The sequence below is a fragment of the Macrotis lagotis genome, chromosome 1 (assembly GCF_037893015.1).
Source record: "Macrotis lagotis isolate mMagLag1 chromosome 1, bilby.v1.9.chrom.fasta, whole genome shotgun sequence".
Taxonomy (NCBI): domain Eukaryota; kingdom Metazoa; phylum Chordata; class Mammalia; order Peramelemorphia; family Peramelidae; genus Macrotis; species Macrotis lagotis.
The window spans coordinates 659,522,189-659,539,771 of record NC_133658.1 but is presented as its reverse complement, the minus strand read 5'-3'; the positions used below and the strand labels follow the sequence as shown (position 1 = coordinate 659,539,771).

Sequence of the window (17,583 nt, the reverse complement as noted above, 5' to 3'; positions counted from 1 at the left end):
GTGCAATATTGTAGTTTTCTTTCTGTCTTGTATCTTGTGTCACCATAATAATTGTCTATTGTCAGATTATTCTTTTTCATTGATAATACATTTTCCAGCCTATTTCTTGATTTTATGTTAAAATTGGACTCTGCTGTCAAGTTGGAGGGGCACTGTCCTAATTTTCAGAATTTCCAAGATACTGCTTTAAGAAATAGTTATGGGGATCTATAAGGTTTTAGCTCTTCCAAGGTGCATGGGTGGTTCTTGAGTGACTTTCATTACTACCATTCCCCAATGGTTGCAAATATTGCTATTTTAGTGGTCCTCTTCACATTTAGACTGTGAATTGGAACCCTATATTTGCAATGCAGCAGAGTCCTATACCCAATGCCAGCAAATAATCTACTGATGAGTTGTTATAATCTGTTGACTAAAAGTTCTGAAAGCCACAGCAGATGCTGTGCACACTTCCAAGGTCTGTCATTAACTTCTTGGTCTAGCCTGTGCTGTACTTGTGCTCCACTCAAATGCCAGTAGAGGTAGAACATATGTGCTAGCTTTCTAAATTGTCTTGAACTGGAAAATTGGTTAAATTCTGACCAATTATTGATTCATCCACTCTAGAATTTGTTTTGAGGCATTATTTTAAACTTGGAGGGGAATTTGGAAGAACTTCTGTGCCTTTACTCCACCATCTTGCATCAGTATTGTCATAACAGTTCAAGAGAGAAGGCCATACTGTTGTTTAGATCTGACTTTATTTCTGTGAAAAATGTTTTGTCATTGTGTTCATACAATTTCTGTATTTAAATGTCTTTGGAGGTAAATTCCCCCAAATTTTATGTTTTAAGCAAGACATTTTAAATGAAATTTCTCTATCTCATTTTCTTGGTCTTTATTGTGCATGTATAGAAATGATAATTCATGTGAGTTTATTTTATATTCTACTTCGCTGAAGTTGTTAACTGTTTCAAGTAGTTTTTAGATTTTTTTTTAGAGTTCTCTAAGTATACAATCATATCATCTGAAAAGAGTGAACATTTTGCTTCCTCATTGCCAATTCTGATTCCTTCAATTTCTTTTTCTACATATTGCTAAAGCTAAATTTCTAAAAATATGCTGAATAGTCATGGTAACTATTGTTTCACCCTTCATCTTATTGGAAATGCTCCTGGTTTATCCCCTTTGCATATAATATTTGTTGATTGGTTTAGATAGATACTTATTACTTTAAGGAAAACTCCATTTATTTCTATACTCTCCTGATTTTAATATGAATGAATATTATATTTTGACAAAGACATTTTCAACATCTATTGAGATAATCAAATGATTTCTGCTGGATTTGTTATTGGTATGTTCAATTATGTTGAATGGTTTCCTAATATTGAAACATTCCTGCCTACCTAGAATGAATCCTACCTGATAATGATATTTTATCCTAAAAATAAACATGCAGTAATCTTTTTGTTAAAATTTTATTAATATTTTTGCAACAATGTTCATTAAGGAGATTGGTCTACAATTTCCTTTGTCTGTTTTGATGCTTCCTGGATTATTCATATTTAGGACATAAAAGGAATTTGGTAGAACTCCTCCTACTTAAAATATACAGAATTGTAATTAATTATTCCTTAAGAATTCACTTGTAAATCCATCTGGACTTGGATACTTTTTCTTAGGGTGATTATTGATAGTTCTTTAATTTCTTTTCTGAAATGGATTTATTTAAGTATTTTATTTCTTCTTCTGGTAATCTGGGTAGTTTGGATTTTTTTAAATATAGTTGTCAACTTAATTGGCATACATTTGGGTAAAATGGCTCCAAATTACCTCCTCAATTTTCTCCTCATTGGTGGTGAGTTCATCTTTTTCATAAGCTTTCAGACTCTCTTCAGTCCCTTAGTGAGGGGACAGTTAGGTGGTGCAGTGGATAGAGCACCCGCCCTGGAGTCAGGAGGACCTGAGTCCAAATCCGGACTCAAACATTTAATAATTGCCTAGCTCTGTGACCTTGGGCGAGTCACTTAACTCCATCACCTGAAATAAATAAAATTTAAAAAAAATAAAAGAAACAACTCTTAGGGGGAAAAATCCTCTGGAAGAACAGTGAAATGAAGAGAAATTCAGGAACTTTCTCTGTGGGGAAAAAAACTGAAAATTTCCATTTCTCTTTCTGTTGAGGTCAGTTATCTCACCCCCAAAGGGAGAACGAATTATTGAGTTTTTTTTCTGGTATACATTCTCCTTGGATACATGCTCTGTTTTCTATTTTGCCAACAACTTTAATAAATGGTTTTATTTGCTAAGTGTATTAGTTGTGGAGCCCAGAAGGACCATAGAGTTAAAACAGTTATATACTGCTTAAGATTCTTTTCCATTAAGGGGTGGAGAACCAGAGAAGATCTTGAATCTAACATTTATTTCCCCTAGATCAACATATTTATTGGAGAAGATAATTATAGTTCTGGCAGTATATATGCCCTCTCCAAGGAAAATAGTTACTGGTCTCAACCTCCTGCTTCCCTCTTTTCAAGGAATCAATCTCTCTCAGAAAAGAGGGTAGAGAGGTGCTATGTGCATGTGTATATGCATAGGTGTGTATGTATCTGTGTGTCTTGTTATATAAATGCATGATAAACATTATATAAATGGATATTACATATGCAATAAATATTGATATTTCAAATAATATGTGAACATGTAGACATATATAACTCATGTAGGTAAAATACAAACACCTTCACACAAAGATGTATCTTGTGTGTGTGTATATATATATATATATGTATATATATATATATACATATATATATATATACATATATATATATATATATATAAAATTTATTTAGAGCCCCCCTCTTTCCCCCTCCCCTCCCCTCCTTTCCCCTCTTTCTCCCCCTCCCCTTCCCCATCCCCTCACCCCGTCCCGCCTTCCCCGGCCTAGACGATGCTGCGGTGGAGATGGCCAAGGAGGCAACGGAGCCCGCCGAGGTGGACACCACAGGGCTGTGCCAGGACATGGTCTCCAAAATGGCTACCTCCTTGACGGGCGAGCTGATGGCCACAAGCTAAGGCTATAAACTGCTGGAAAACATGAACAAACTGATGAGCCTCAAGTACCTGGAGATGAAAGACATCGCCCTCAACATCAGCAGGAACCTCAAGGACCTAAACTAGAAGGATGCAGCACTTCAGCCTTATCTGGATCAGATCACTTTAATGAAGAGCAAGTGGCAGCTCTTGAGCAAGCAGCCTGCAAGTTGGATGCATATTGAAAGAAACTGGAATCAAAATACCAGAAGCTGGAGAGGTGATGAAAGAGTTCTTGAGCAGAGACTTGAACTTCAAGAATGTTTTCTAAAAGTTGACATCGGGGCTGAGGGAGCGGGGCTAGCCACCGAGAAGCCCCCCACCCCCGCCCGACTCCCCCCAACCTGGACCCCTTGTGTGCTCTGGACCAAGCTCAGAAATCAGGACCCAGGAGCATCGCCCGAGCAGAGGCTCTGGCATTGACTCCGCCCTCCTCCCCCACCCCCACCCCCATTGTTGAGCTGAAATAATAAAGGCCAGAGAGGAAGGAAAAAAAATTATTTAGAAAAACTTATTTCAAAAGTATGCCATGTTCACTTACCATGCCAATAATGTTTAGAAACAAACTTACTCTAAAAGATAAATAACTTACTCTTAGTATCCCTGTTAGAAAAGTAAGGAAATTATTATTTTATATAATAAAAATATATTTTACTGTACATATCAATGCCATCTGCTCCTTGGTATCTCTTCCATGGTTAAATGATGTGCTTGATGAAAATCATATTCTATTTCTAAGTGAATAATAATACATTTAAAGTTTGCTTCAGATTTTTATACTACAAATATAAACATTTAAGACAGGAAGAAACTAAAGACAAGTATATATACATGCCTCATATCCTAATTATATGTTCCTAGTTTTTACTGATTGACATTGCTTAGGAAAAAATATTTTAGATTTACTTTTCTAACGACCACCTGCAAGAGCAAAGTCACATTTTAAAAATTGATTCCTTTATTCAGAAAGTTTTGTTTTCTTTTTGGCAATGGTTCGATTCTCCAGGAAATGACTAAAAATCATTATGACACTTGGGTTTAAAGTGTTTTAACAGACTGAATTATTTAAAGAGTTTAAAATTTTGAAATATAATTCAAGTCATGGCTGGTGTGATATCAGCTGGAGCACAATTCTGCTAGCCTCAGGCTTTGGTTTCTATAATTAGAAATGAAAAAACAGAAAGTTACTGGGCTTCAGACTCTAGCAATCCCCCAGAGGTTTGCTTGGTTCTTGTGTGAGACAGATTTCATATTATGGGTGTCCTTTAAGATATGAATGAGCTGACCCAAATAGTCCAGTTTTTGGGCTAAAAACTCTTTCTTCAATTAAAAACTGTTGGGGAAAATAGGAAGTTAGTATGGAAGAAAGTCAGATTATACCAACACCTCACACCCTATACCAAGATAAGCTCCAAATGGATACAAGATTTAGACATAAAAAACAATATTATAAGAAAACTGGAAGATCAAAGAGTAGCTTACCTATCAGATCTATGGAAAGGTAAACAGTTTATGACCAAGGAAGAGATAGAGAACATCATTCAAAATAAACTAGATAATTTTGACTACATTAAATTAAAAAGCTTTTGCACAGACAAAACTACTATAACCAAGATCAAAAGAAATGAAGTAAATTGGGAAACAATTTTTGCAACTAGTATTTCTGACAAAGGACTCATTTGTAAAATATATAGAGAACTGAGTTAAATTTGCAAAAAAACTAGCCATTCCCCAAATGACAAATGGTCAAAGGATATGCAAAGGCAATTTATAGCTGAAGGAATCAAAGTAATCCATAGTCATATGAAAAATTTCTCCAAATCTACTTATTAGAGAAATGAAAATTAAAACATCTCTGAGATACCAACTCACACCTCTTAGACTGGCCAATATGACCAGAAAGAACAATAATCAACCTTGGAAGGGAGGAGGGAAATCTAGGACACTAATACATTATTGGTGGAGCTGTGAACTCATCTGACCTTTCTAGAGAGCAATTTGGGATTATGCCCAAAGGGCAACAGAAATGTGCATACCCTTTGATCCAGCAGTACCACTACTGAAGAGAAGATAATAAAGGGTAAATACATCAATTGTACAAAAATATTTATAGCAGCCCTGTTTATGGTTGCAAAAAATTAGAAATTAAGTGATTGTACTTCAATTGGGGAATAGCTTAACAATATATGATAAATGTATGTCATGGAACACTATTGTTCTATTAGAAACCAGGAGGGATGGGAATTCAGGGAAACCCGGAAAGATTTGCATGAAGTGGTGCTGAGCGAGATGAGTAGAACCAGAAAAACACTGTACACCCTAATAGCAACATGGGGGTGATGATCAACCCTGATGGACTTGCTCATTCCTTCAGTGCAACAAGGGACAATTTTGAGCTCTCTACAATGGAGAATACCAACTGTATACAAAGAAAGAATTATGGACTTTGAAAAACCAAAGACTATTACCTTCAAATTAGAAAAAAAAGCATTATATAATAATGTAATTTTTCTATCTCATACTTTATTTTTCTTCCTTAAAGATATGATTTCTCCATCATCACATTCAACTGAGATCAATGTATAACATAGAACCAATGTAAACACTAACAGAATTCCTTCTGTGGGGAGTGGGGGGAGGGAAGCTAGAATGGGGAAAATTACAAAACTCAAAATAAATGAAATATTTCTTTAAAAAATGATTTGAATGAGCTGGAAGGAAGTTTTCCATTTTTGTTTGCAAGACAATAATGTGTAATGCTGAGATGATTTCAAATGAATGATTGTAAGAAGAGACATTTTCTTCCTAATTTTCCTAATGCATATGTTTATGAATGATACTTCTATCAAAATGATGGTGAAATCAAGATGGAATCCTTATTTTTGAACAGAAGTCTAGATCATTTTTTAAGTGTTAAGACTCATAAAAGAGAGGGGCCTATTGATTCAGATAAAAAAGGGTATTTTTCTTTTAAAAGATGAGATAAATTCTTCTTTTATTAATTTTAATGAATGGAAAATTTTAAATCTATTTAATAAATTATTTATTATTTTATTAAATTTAATAAAATTAATATATTCAAAATCTCATTACCTACTCAATTATATCTGAAAAAATACCAACTAAAATAGCATATATTTTAAAAGTTTGTTTTCTAAATCCAATTACTAAACTTTTTTTGTTGTTGCTTTGCAATTATTTTTTCAGTCACATCTGACTCTCCATTTGGTGTCATTTGGGGTTTTCTTGGCAAAAATACTAGAGATGGGCTAACTGAGACAATCAGGGTTAAATAACTTGGTCAGAGTCACATGGCTAGTGAAGTGTCTGAGGCCACATTTAAGCTCAGAAAATTGATTCTTCCTTGCTCCAAGTCTGGGATTCTGTCCACTGTGCCATGTACATGTCCTAGCTACTTATGTAAATAACATAAAGCTATTGAATAGATCAACATGAGTACTTTAACAGAACAACACAATATATTAGTGGAAGACATAAAAAGATAGAAATAAAGAAGAACCATGATCAGAAGACACAGAAGTATATCCTGATGTGTGTCAAAAATCTAGAATGTGGCAGAATAAAAGTGGAGACAGAGCAGTAATCACGTGAAAGTAATTTAAAAGAGACTATTTTCAGGGGGAGGCTATTGAATTCTCTGAGCAAGAAAGTTTTTACTTGTCCAAGGAAAAGCAATGTGGATTCACAAGGATAAAAATAGTAGTGAAAGAACTGTGGGATTGATTCTCACTGTAGGTGGCACCAATAAGCAATTAATAGGCATAGTATTACTAGAAAGGGTGGTTTTTTGCCATGAAGAGTATATTTGGAATGTGATAGGAGACTTCCTAAGACCTGTTTCTTTTGTTTCCCCTAGTAAATTTTTTATAATAATCTTTTTATGGATTTTATTATATAAAATTACAGTCATCTTGTTATTAAAGTGAATATAAACCCTCCTACCCCCCCCCAAAAAAAAGATAGAGAAATCTCAAGAGAAATTAAGTGAAAGGGGGGGAAATGTGCTTCAGTCTGTGTTTAGATACCATCGGCATTGTCTCTGGGAAGAGATACCTTCTTTATCATAAATTCACCAGAGAAATTCCTTCAGTATCTTTTCCCCACCATCATTATTACTAGCTGTATTTTCCTCCATTCCATTCCTTCCCACTCCCATTTTCCCATTTATTCTATTCTCTCTCTCTCTCTCTCTCTCTCTCTCTCTCTCTCTCTCTCTCTCTCTCTCTTTCTCCTTTCTCCCTGGTCCTGTTTAGAAGTGTGTTGTATCTTTTTTTACCTCTCCCATGATCTTCCCTCTCTTCTATTACCTACCCCCCTTTCCCCTCTCCCCTTATCCCATCCCTTTCCTCTCGTTTTTCTCTAATGTAATAGATTTATATGTCCTATTAAATGTGTATGTTATTTCTTCACTGAGTCATTTTGAATGAGCACAAAAGCTTGCTCACTCATTTTCCCTTACCTTCCCCTTTTCCACTCCATTGCAAAAGCTTTTTCTTGACTCTTTTATGTGAAATATCTTAGCCTATTCTACCTCTCCTTCTCTTCCTCCTAGGACTTTCCTTCATCCCCCAACTACCTCCTATGCCTTATCCATCTAGGCTCCTTTTAACTGCTCTATGAGAGGGTTCATTTATAAGAAATAATACTTATCAGGATCTTCTCCCATGCAAGAAATCACACAATTCAGCATCATTAAGTTCTTCACAATTAGTCCTTCTTGTCCACCCTTTCTATGCTTCACCAATTTTCTGGGTAGTTGATTCTTGGTTATAAATCAAGTTCTTTTGATTTCCAGAAAATCATTTTCCAAGCCCTACAAAACTTTAATGTAGAAAATACCAGATTCTATGTAATCTTGACTGTAGCACCATGGTATTTAAATTGCTCCTTTCTGGAAGATTGTAGTATTTTCTCTTTGACTTGGGAGTTTTGCAATTTGGTTATAATATTCCTGAGAGCTTTACTTTAGGGATCTCTTTTAGGAGATGATTGGTGGATTCCTTCAATTTCTATTTTAACCTCTGCTTCTGAGATCTCAGGGCAATTTTGCTGTATTATTTCTTGAAAAATGAAGCCTTTTCTTTTCCTGGTCATGACTTTCAGGTAGGCAAATAATTTTTAAATTATTTTTTCTGCATCTGTTTTCTAGGTCAATTGGTTTTCCAATGAGATATTTCGTATTTTCTTCTAATTTTTCATTATTTTGGTATTGTTTTATTGTTTCTTGGTTTCTCACAAAGTCATCGGCTTCCTTTACCTCTATTCTACATTTGAAGGAGTTATTTTCTACAGAGAGCTTTTTTTTTTAATCTCCTTTTCCAGCTGGTCAATTCGGTTTTATAAAACATTCTTCTCATTTGCCTTTTGGCTTGCTTTTTCCATTTGGCCTAAGCTAGCTTTCAACATGTTATTTTCAATGGTGTTTTTTGTTTTTCTTTCACCAAGTTAGTGACTTGGTTTTCATGATTTACCTGCATCTCTCTCTCATTCCTCTTCCCAATTCTTCCTCTACCTCCCTTATTTGTTTCTCAGTCTTTTTCTGAGTTCATTCATAGCCTGAGCCATTTCCTATTTCTCTTGGAGGTTTTAGATACAGAAGCTTGGGTTTTTATCATCTTCTGAGTATGTTGAACCTCCATGAGAACAGAAAATTTTTCTATTGTCAAGTTCTTGTTTTTCTGTTGTTTGCTCATTTCCTCAGGCTATGCCTAATTTATTGCATTTTCAAGGTTTTCAGGGATTTGGGAACACCCCTCAGGGTCCTCAATTCCTTCAAAGTTCATTGAGAGGCTGATTGTTCTCCTGATCTGTGATCTGGTCTGTAGATAACTACAAGTCCTCCTCTCTGCCCTGGAACTGTGAGGAGGATTCCTATCCTGCTATGGTAGTATATGGTCCCAGACTATGACCTGGATCTAAGTGTGGGCAAATAGCAGGGTCCTGCCCCAGGGAGTTCTGCAGAGAGACCTCTGCAGTCTCTCTCCTCCCTGTTACCATCTGTGGGTTGAGCACTTTGGAAGTACTGGTCAACTTCAGAGTCCTGCCTAAGGTTACTGCTGCTAATTCCCACTGCAGGGCTGCTCTGAGATGCTGGCTAGTAATCCAAGCTCACTTGGCTGCCATAGAGTTTTCTCACTGTCCCTTCAAACTGTGCCTGGGTCAAGATGTCTGGAAACCATTCCCTTTGCCACAGACCCAGGTGTCCCCTAGAGACCCAGACACCTTGTGGGCTTTTCCTGGAAGGCTCAACTGGTTTTCTCTGGCCTGGCTCCTCTGTAGATCCTTCCAACCCCTAGTCCTGGTTAAACAGACCTTTCCCAGAGATCTTCTAAGTTGTTTTGGATTGGGAAATTGTATCACTCAGTCTTTCTGTTGTTCCTGCCCCTCTAAATTCTGGCTAGAGTCATAATATGACAACTTTTGGAGGTTTTGGAGGGATGAGTTTCAGGGAATTCCTGCCCTCATGACACCATCTTGGCTCCAGTCCCCCAAGCAACTTCTTAAAAATGTAGTGCTGCTAATATTTTAAAGACTTTTTTTTTCTTTCATCAAGTCAAACATGCCTTTGGTATCATCTGCCCTGTAATATGAAATGTTTCTTAGAAACCTTTGAAATGGCTTCTCTTGGAATATTAAATGCATATGAAAAGTTAATCTTCCCTTTCCTTATTTCTTTTATAGTATGAATTGATCAGTTTTGTTTAGATAAAGCAAATAATGATATATAAATTATACTCCAAACAAATTTAAGCAAAACTATAAAAAATAGTTCAAAAATTTAACTTAAGTAAAAGAAAGAGAACTAAAGAATTAGAAAAATAAGAGATATTTAAGTGACTACTAAAAAATTTCTACTGCTACAACAAAGGATTCCTATCTCTTAAAATATGTTAATACTAAAAGTTCTCTTAATATGGTGGAATTGATCCTAGGCATTGGTTGATTGATCATCATTTGTGAAATAATTGAAAGCTATTGGACATAGAGATCATCTAGTGAATATAGTCCTTCATCTTATAAATGTGATAAAATGAATAACAATTAAAGATAATAAGTGAGATAATAGTATAATTATGTACATCCAGGATCAGTTGCTTAGTTAGATACAAAGACTAATCATTAATGGTTAAATGCCAATTTAGAATACTTCCTACATTATGCTTTTAGGATTCATCCTCAACAATATCCTAATTAGTATTCAAAAAAAGATTACATTGGATAAAAGCATGAGAATCATAGATATTAAATCTTCTCAATGCATGAAGTTATAAGGGATAGCTAATACAACAGATATATGAGTGAGTTTTCAGATCTTAGACTTTACAATTGAGTCAAATCATATATGATGAAAAATACAATCATACAATCATCATACAATGATGAAAAATAAGAGGCAACATGTGGAGAGTAGAGTGCTCAGCCTGGAATAAGAAAGATAAATTCAAACCTGGACTTAGACACCCACTAGTTGTGTATCTGTGATCAATTCACTTATCCTCTCATTGCTTCATTTTTCTGAACTGTACAATGAGTAGAATTATAATATCTATGTTCCAGGTTTGTTCTGAAGTTTAAATTAGATAATTTGTAAAAATTACTTAGCATAGGTCCTGGGATATTAGACTACATATTTGTTCCATGTCATTCCAGTAATAAGGGTATATGCAAAGCTATGCCTTAGGCTCAAAAATAAAAACAATAACAATGCAAATGCAAGTTTGGAAAAAAAGACTATAGAATATTTCATCTGAAAGATAAAAATCTAGTTTTCTGAATTGCAGGATCAGTATCACTTGCACTTTTAGGTTTCATTAAAAGACACCTAATACTAAACAATCAGGTGAAAATAATCCTGGTCAAATCCTTAGGCAAGTTGTTCCTTCAATATAGGGCATAACACTTGATGAAGAGCACTTATATGCTCACAAAACTCTGAAATTGTCCAAATAAACTGGTAAAGGACACTTAACAATAAAAATGATATAATATATATGTAATCTCATTAAATGTATACAACTCCATTTAATACGTTAATTTTTACAACTGTTTATAATAAATTATATCATTATTTTGATTCTAGAGATAAGGAAAACATGAATTAACCAGTTATCACAGGACTTGTAAATGCTAGAGGTAGTATTAACCAGTTATCACAGGACTTGTAAATGCTAGAGGTAGTATTTATGCCATTTCCAAATTAATTACTTCTTTAAATTTCATCTCAAAGGACATAGTTGGACATCCCCCATCCTCTCTCCCCACTCGCTATCAGAATGAACTTACAATAATAACCTTAGATGTACATCTAAAATAGTAAATAGTATAACAACTATGATCTGATTATTATCTCATATATTTAATCTCATCATTTTCATATTTAGATCACTAATCTGTCTAAGTTTATGTTAAATCATTAATTTTTTTCATGTCAATTGTGGTCAATATACTTTCCCTCATTCTTCAGCTGTACAATTAATTGGTTTAAAATATTAATTCATTTAATACTGATAAATCTGTATACAAATTTGGATAAATTTGAATGATTGTATACATTTATATTCCTGAAATTCCAGAGTTCAATAATTTTTCTTCCTCTGTATCTTTCTATTTTGTCCTACCAAATTTCCCTAATCAACCCTGCTGGCAGCATTCTTATAACATATTTGGAATTTGAGTGGTTGAATTTTGGGAGTGGTTCTGGGTGTTGAATTGGACAGATTACTATAGGAGGTGTAACTGTAGGATGAACCTTTACTTGTTACTTTTGTGAGCACCTATAATCTAGCATTTACCTTGATCCATTGGTGAGTGCATGACCAGGGCCAAAGTAAAGGTCAAGAGAAAATATTTTAACAGTGCAGACAAGAATTAGTTCCTAATATATAAAATTATAAGATTTTAAAAGTACAGAAAAAGATTACAAAATTTGATTTCAATTATAATATTTCCCTATGCCCATAATTACCTGCATCACTCTCAGCTGGCTTAGATTTGTTCCACCTTGTCCACTGTCACAGCTGGGGTCAGGTATTGTGATCACTGCTAGTCCTTATTTCCAGAAACAGCAAAGGTCCTTCAGTTTTCCCTCAATCTACAAACAGTCTTCTGTTTTTAGATAAAAATTCATAAATTAAAAGTTTCTGAGGCAAAATTTCTTGAGACCTAGTTTGCTTCCCTCAGAGGCCATTGATGGTTGATTTAGTGGATATGTCCTGGTCATACTCACTCAGACCAAATCTTAGTCCCTGGAGCTTTCTTTGAGGTCTTCTAAAGATGTCTTAGGACAACTCTTTTACCTTTTAAAAAATACTGCTATATACCCATTCTGTCTGTTTGTAAAGAAAATCTGGGAAGCTTGGAAATTTCTGATCTAATCTGTCATCTACCCAGAATTCATCCTCTTATGAAAGTATTTTATCCAAAATTTTAGCAGAAATTTCAATGTTTATAAACAAATGCAAAGGACTTTCTCAATGCCTTTAGAGAGAAAGGAGACTCTTATCTCACACAGGAGTACATATTAATTTCTAATGTAAAACAATGCTCTTGAAGCTTCAGTTTAAATTCTATTGCCCTTTAAACTTTCAGGAAAACTTAGGGCAACTGGGTGGTGCAGTGGATAGAGCACTGGTCTAGAACTCAGGAGGATGGGAGTTCTAATCCAGTCTCAGGCACTTACCACTTACTCACTGTGTGACCTTGGGCAAGTCACTTGCCCTGATTGCCCTGCATCCAGGACCATCTCCAGTTGTTCTGATACGTATCTGTTCATGGACCCAGATGGCCCTGGAAGAGAAAGTAGGGCTGGTGAGTTAGCAAAGCAACCCCTTACTCAAATCCAATTCATTTGCTTCTAATGACATCACCTCCTTGATGTTGTGGTCCTTTTGTAAATGAAGGACAATGGGAGTACATGGCACCTACACTAAAATGGACCATGTACTAGGGCATATAAACCTTGTAATGAAATGCTAAAGGCCAAAATGATAAATACACATGTCTCAGAATATGATGCAATAAGAATCACATGTAATAAAGGGTCATGGAAAAATAAACCAAGAACTAATTGCAAATTAAATAGCTTTATCTTAAATAATGGATGGATCAAACAGCAAATATTAGAAAAATCAATAATTACAACCAGAAAAATTATAAGATGAGACATCATACCAAAATTTATGGGATTCAGCCAAGGTAGTTTTGAGGGGAAACTTTGTATCTATCTATAAATGCCTATATAAATAAAATAAAGAAAGAGGAGATCAATGAATTGAGCATGCAACTAAAACACCTGAAAAAATATAAATGAAACATCCCAAATTAAAAATCAAATTGGAAATTCTGAAAATCAATGGAGAGATTAATAAAATTGAAAGCAAGAAAATCATTGATCTCATAAATAAAACTAAGAATTGGTTTTATGAAAAAGCCAATAAAATAGACAAAACTTTGCTTAATCTGATTTTACAAAAAGAAGATTACCAAATTTCAAGTATCAAAAATGAAAAGGGTAAAATAACCATCAATGAGGGGGAAATTAAAGAGATAATTTGGATTTACTTTGTTGAACTATATGCCAATAAATTGGATAACCTGAGTGAAATGAATGAAAATATACAAAAATACAAACTTCCAATATTAACAGAAGAGGAAATCAAATACTTCAGCAATCCCATTTCAGAAAAGTAAATTGAAAAAACCATCAATAAAATCCTAAAGAAAAAAGTCTCCAGGTCCAGATAGGATTTACAAGTTAATTCTACCAAACATTTAAGGAACTATTCCTATTCTACATGAACCATTTTAAAAAATAAGAGAAGAAGGAGTTCTGCCAAACTTCTTTTATGACACCAACATGGTGCTGATAAAGCAGGAAGAACCAAAAGGAACAAAAGCAAATTATAGACGAATATACCTAATGAATATTGATGCAAAAGTCTTAAGTAAAATTTTAGCAAAGAGACTACAGCAAGTTATTACTAGGATAATACACCATGATCATGTAGGATTTATACCAGGTAAGCAGGGATGGTTCAACATTAGGAAAACAGTCAACATAATTAAACACATTAATCGCAAAATCAACAGAAATCTTATGATTATCTCAATAGGTGCTGGGAAAGTCTTTGATAAAATGTAACATTCATTGCTATTAAAAACCACTAGAAATTGTAGGAATAAATGGAGTTTTCCTTAAAATAATAAATAGTATCTATCTAAAACCATCAACAAATATTATATGTAATAAGAATAAACTCGGAGCACATCCAATAAAATCAGTGGTGAAACAAGGATGCCCATTATCACTATTCAATATACTATTGAATTACTATTCAATTACTACTGACTATATTATTATAAATTCTAGCAGTAATAATAAGAGAAGAAAAAGAAATTAAAGGAACCAGTCTTGCCAGTAAGGATGCAAAACTTTCACTCTTTGCAGATGATATGATGGAATTACTAGAGAAATCATCTTAAATCTAGAGATTTAAGATTAAAAACTCCTTGAAACAATTAACAAATTTAGCAAAGTATCAGGATATAAAATAAATCCACATAAATCATTACCATTTCTGTATATGTACAACAAAGCCCAAGAGCAAGAGACAGAAAGGTTTTCCTTTCCATTTTCCATTTCAAATTACTATAGACAACAGTAAATACTTGGTAATCTACTTCCCAAGACAAACTCAGAAACTATATGAGCACAATTGTAAAGCATTCCTCATCCAAATAAAGTCAAATCTAAATAATTGGGAAAATGTCAAATGTGCATCATTAGGTCTAATTTTTATAATAAAATGGCAATTCTACCCAAATTCAATTACCTCAGTGCTTTACCAATCAAACTATGAAAAAAACTACTTTTCCAAGCTAGAAAAAATAGCAACAAAATTCATCTGGAGCAAGGTAGGGGCAAGAATAGCAAGAGAACTGATGAAAAACATATAAAGGAAGGTGGCCTAACTCTACCAGATGTAAAACTATACTATAAAGCAGAAGTCAGCAAAACTGCCTGGTTTGGTTAAGAAACAGAGTAATGGATAATTGGATTAGTATAGGTTCTGAACAAGTCATTGTAAATGGCTATAGCAATCTACTATTTGACAAATCCAAAGACAAACCCAAATCAGCTTCTTGGATAAGAAATCACTATTTGACAAAAATTGGTGGGAGAAATGGAAACTATTATGGCAAAAAGGAGGCCTAGATCCACATCTCTCACCCTATACCAAAATAAGGTCAAAATGGATGCAGGAGTCAGACATAAAGAATGATACTATAGATAAATTGAAAGATCAAGAAATGTTCTATCAGATATATGGAAAGGAGATAAATTAATGACCAAAGAAGAATTAGAGCACATTATAAACTGCAAAATGAATGATTTTCACTATATTGAATTAAAAAGGTTTTGCACTAATAAAATCATTGCTGTCAAAATTAGAAGAAAAGCAGAAAGCTGGGAAACAATTTTCACAACTTCAGGTGTTCTGATAAAGGTCTCATTTATGAAATATATATATAGAATTGCATCAAATTTATAGAAATTTATAGAAACAAGTCATTCCACAACTGACAAATAATCAAAGGATATTAACAGTTTTCTTTTTTTTAGTTTTTTTTTTTTGCAAGGCAAAGGAGTTAAGGGACTTGCCCAAGGCCACACAGCTAGGTAGTTATTAAGTGTCTGAGGCCAGATCTGAACTCAGGTACTCCTGACTCCAGGGCCGGTGCTCTATCCACTGTGCAACCAAGCCACCCCAACAGATTGTTTTCAAATGAAGAAATTAAAGCTATATAAAATAGCGTGAAAAATGCTCTAATTCATTATTGATAAGAGAAATGCAAATCAAACAACAATGAGGTATCATCTCACACCTATCAGATTGGACAAGATGAGAAAAAAGGGAAAAATGATCAATGTTGGAGAGATTGTGGGAGGATTAGGACGTTGATGCATTGCTGGTGGAGTTGTGAATGGATCCAGTCTTTCTGGAGAGCTATATATAAAACTATGCCCAAAGAGCAATAAAAGTGTTCATACCCTTTTACTCAGTAATTCTAATTCTAGGTTTATATCCAGAAGAAATTATAGAAAATAGGAAAAGTCCTACATGATCCAAAATATTTATAGTAGCAAAGAATTGGAAATTGAGGGGATGCTCATCAGCTGGGGAATGGCTAAACAAGTTATGACACATGAATACTATGGATTACTATTGTTATATAAGAAACCATAAATAGACAGACTCTCAGAGAAGCATGGAATGACTTACAAGATCTGACACTAAGCAAAGGGAGTAGAACCAAGAGAACAATGTACATATCAGCAACAACATTTTGAGATGAAAAACTTTGTTGGAAGCACTTCCTCTCAGCAGTCTGTTGAGCTAAAACAACATTAGACTGACTATGGATACCCATACAGAGGAAGAAAAGCAAAACAAAAATAAACTAACAAAAATCCCTTCAGAATCTGATTAACAATCTCTAAAAATTATCTCTTATTTATCTCTTACCCTAAATCCTAATTCCTCATACCAAAAATTACTAATCTCTAAATATGTTTATCAAAATATATATATGCAATGCTAAACTGACTGTTTGCCACTGACTAGAGGGAGGTAGGTGGATGGAAGGAAATTTTGTATCAACATTATACACGTGCATATCAGTGAAAATAAATTGATTAATTTTAAAAAAGAAAAAGAAAATGAAGGACAAAATATTATTATTATTATTATTATTATTATTCAGTAATACTTAGAGAAGAAATTTAATAATATTTGTTATTCAATGATTGTCCTACATGGAAAGATTGTGGTAAAATTACCCCTTTTGCCCTTTTTTATTTCCAGTCTGGAAAAACTATTTTCTTTAGTTTTTTTTTTGTCATAAGTGTAGCATATTTCTCATACCTTCCCGAATTTTGTCCAAATTCTCCAACTTGCCACACTCTTTTAAAGTCTAAAAACACATGAAAAGATACTAGAGTGTTTCTGGAGTTTCATTCGGATGTCCTCTGCTCCAATTTATGAAACTCAGCATACATGTGTGTGTGTGTATATATATATATATACATATATGTATATGTTTGATGCATATGTATATGTGTAAGTATACCTACAAACATACACATATACATAGTAGCTACTTGAGCAACAGAAAGAACTACACAATTGGTACATGAATGAATAAATGATTTCAAATTGATTGCCCCAAGCAGGGTTTTAAGGTTTCCCTCTACACCAGTTTTTGTATTTGTCAATTCTGTCTCCTGTTCATCTCTAACTTGTTAGTATCTATCCCAAATTCTATGTCTTGTTGTGTCCATGAAATATTCAAAACTTTTCCCATGTAGAAATTTCTAAATACAGCTCTAAATACTCTCTTTTCCCAAATTGACTTTCCTGTGTCACAACCAAATATAGAGTCACCAAATCTTACTTTTTAGAAAAGAAACATACCACAGCTCTG

General features: G+C 34.1%; 1 pseudogene; it reads left to right on the top strand.

The window, feature by feature from the left end:
• The first annotated feature begins 2,937 nt into the window (after nucleotides 1-2,937).
• LOC141522523 (biogenesis of lysosome-related organelles complex 1 subunit 2-like) lies at nucleotides 2,938-3,302 on the top strand (annotated as a pseudogene).
• The last annotated feature ends 14,281 nt before the right edge of the window (nucleotides 3,303-17,583 follow it).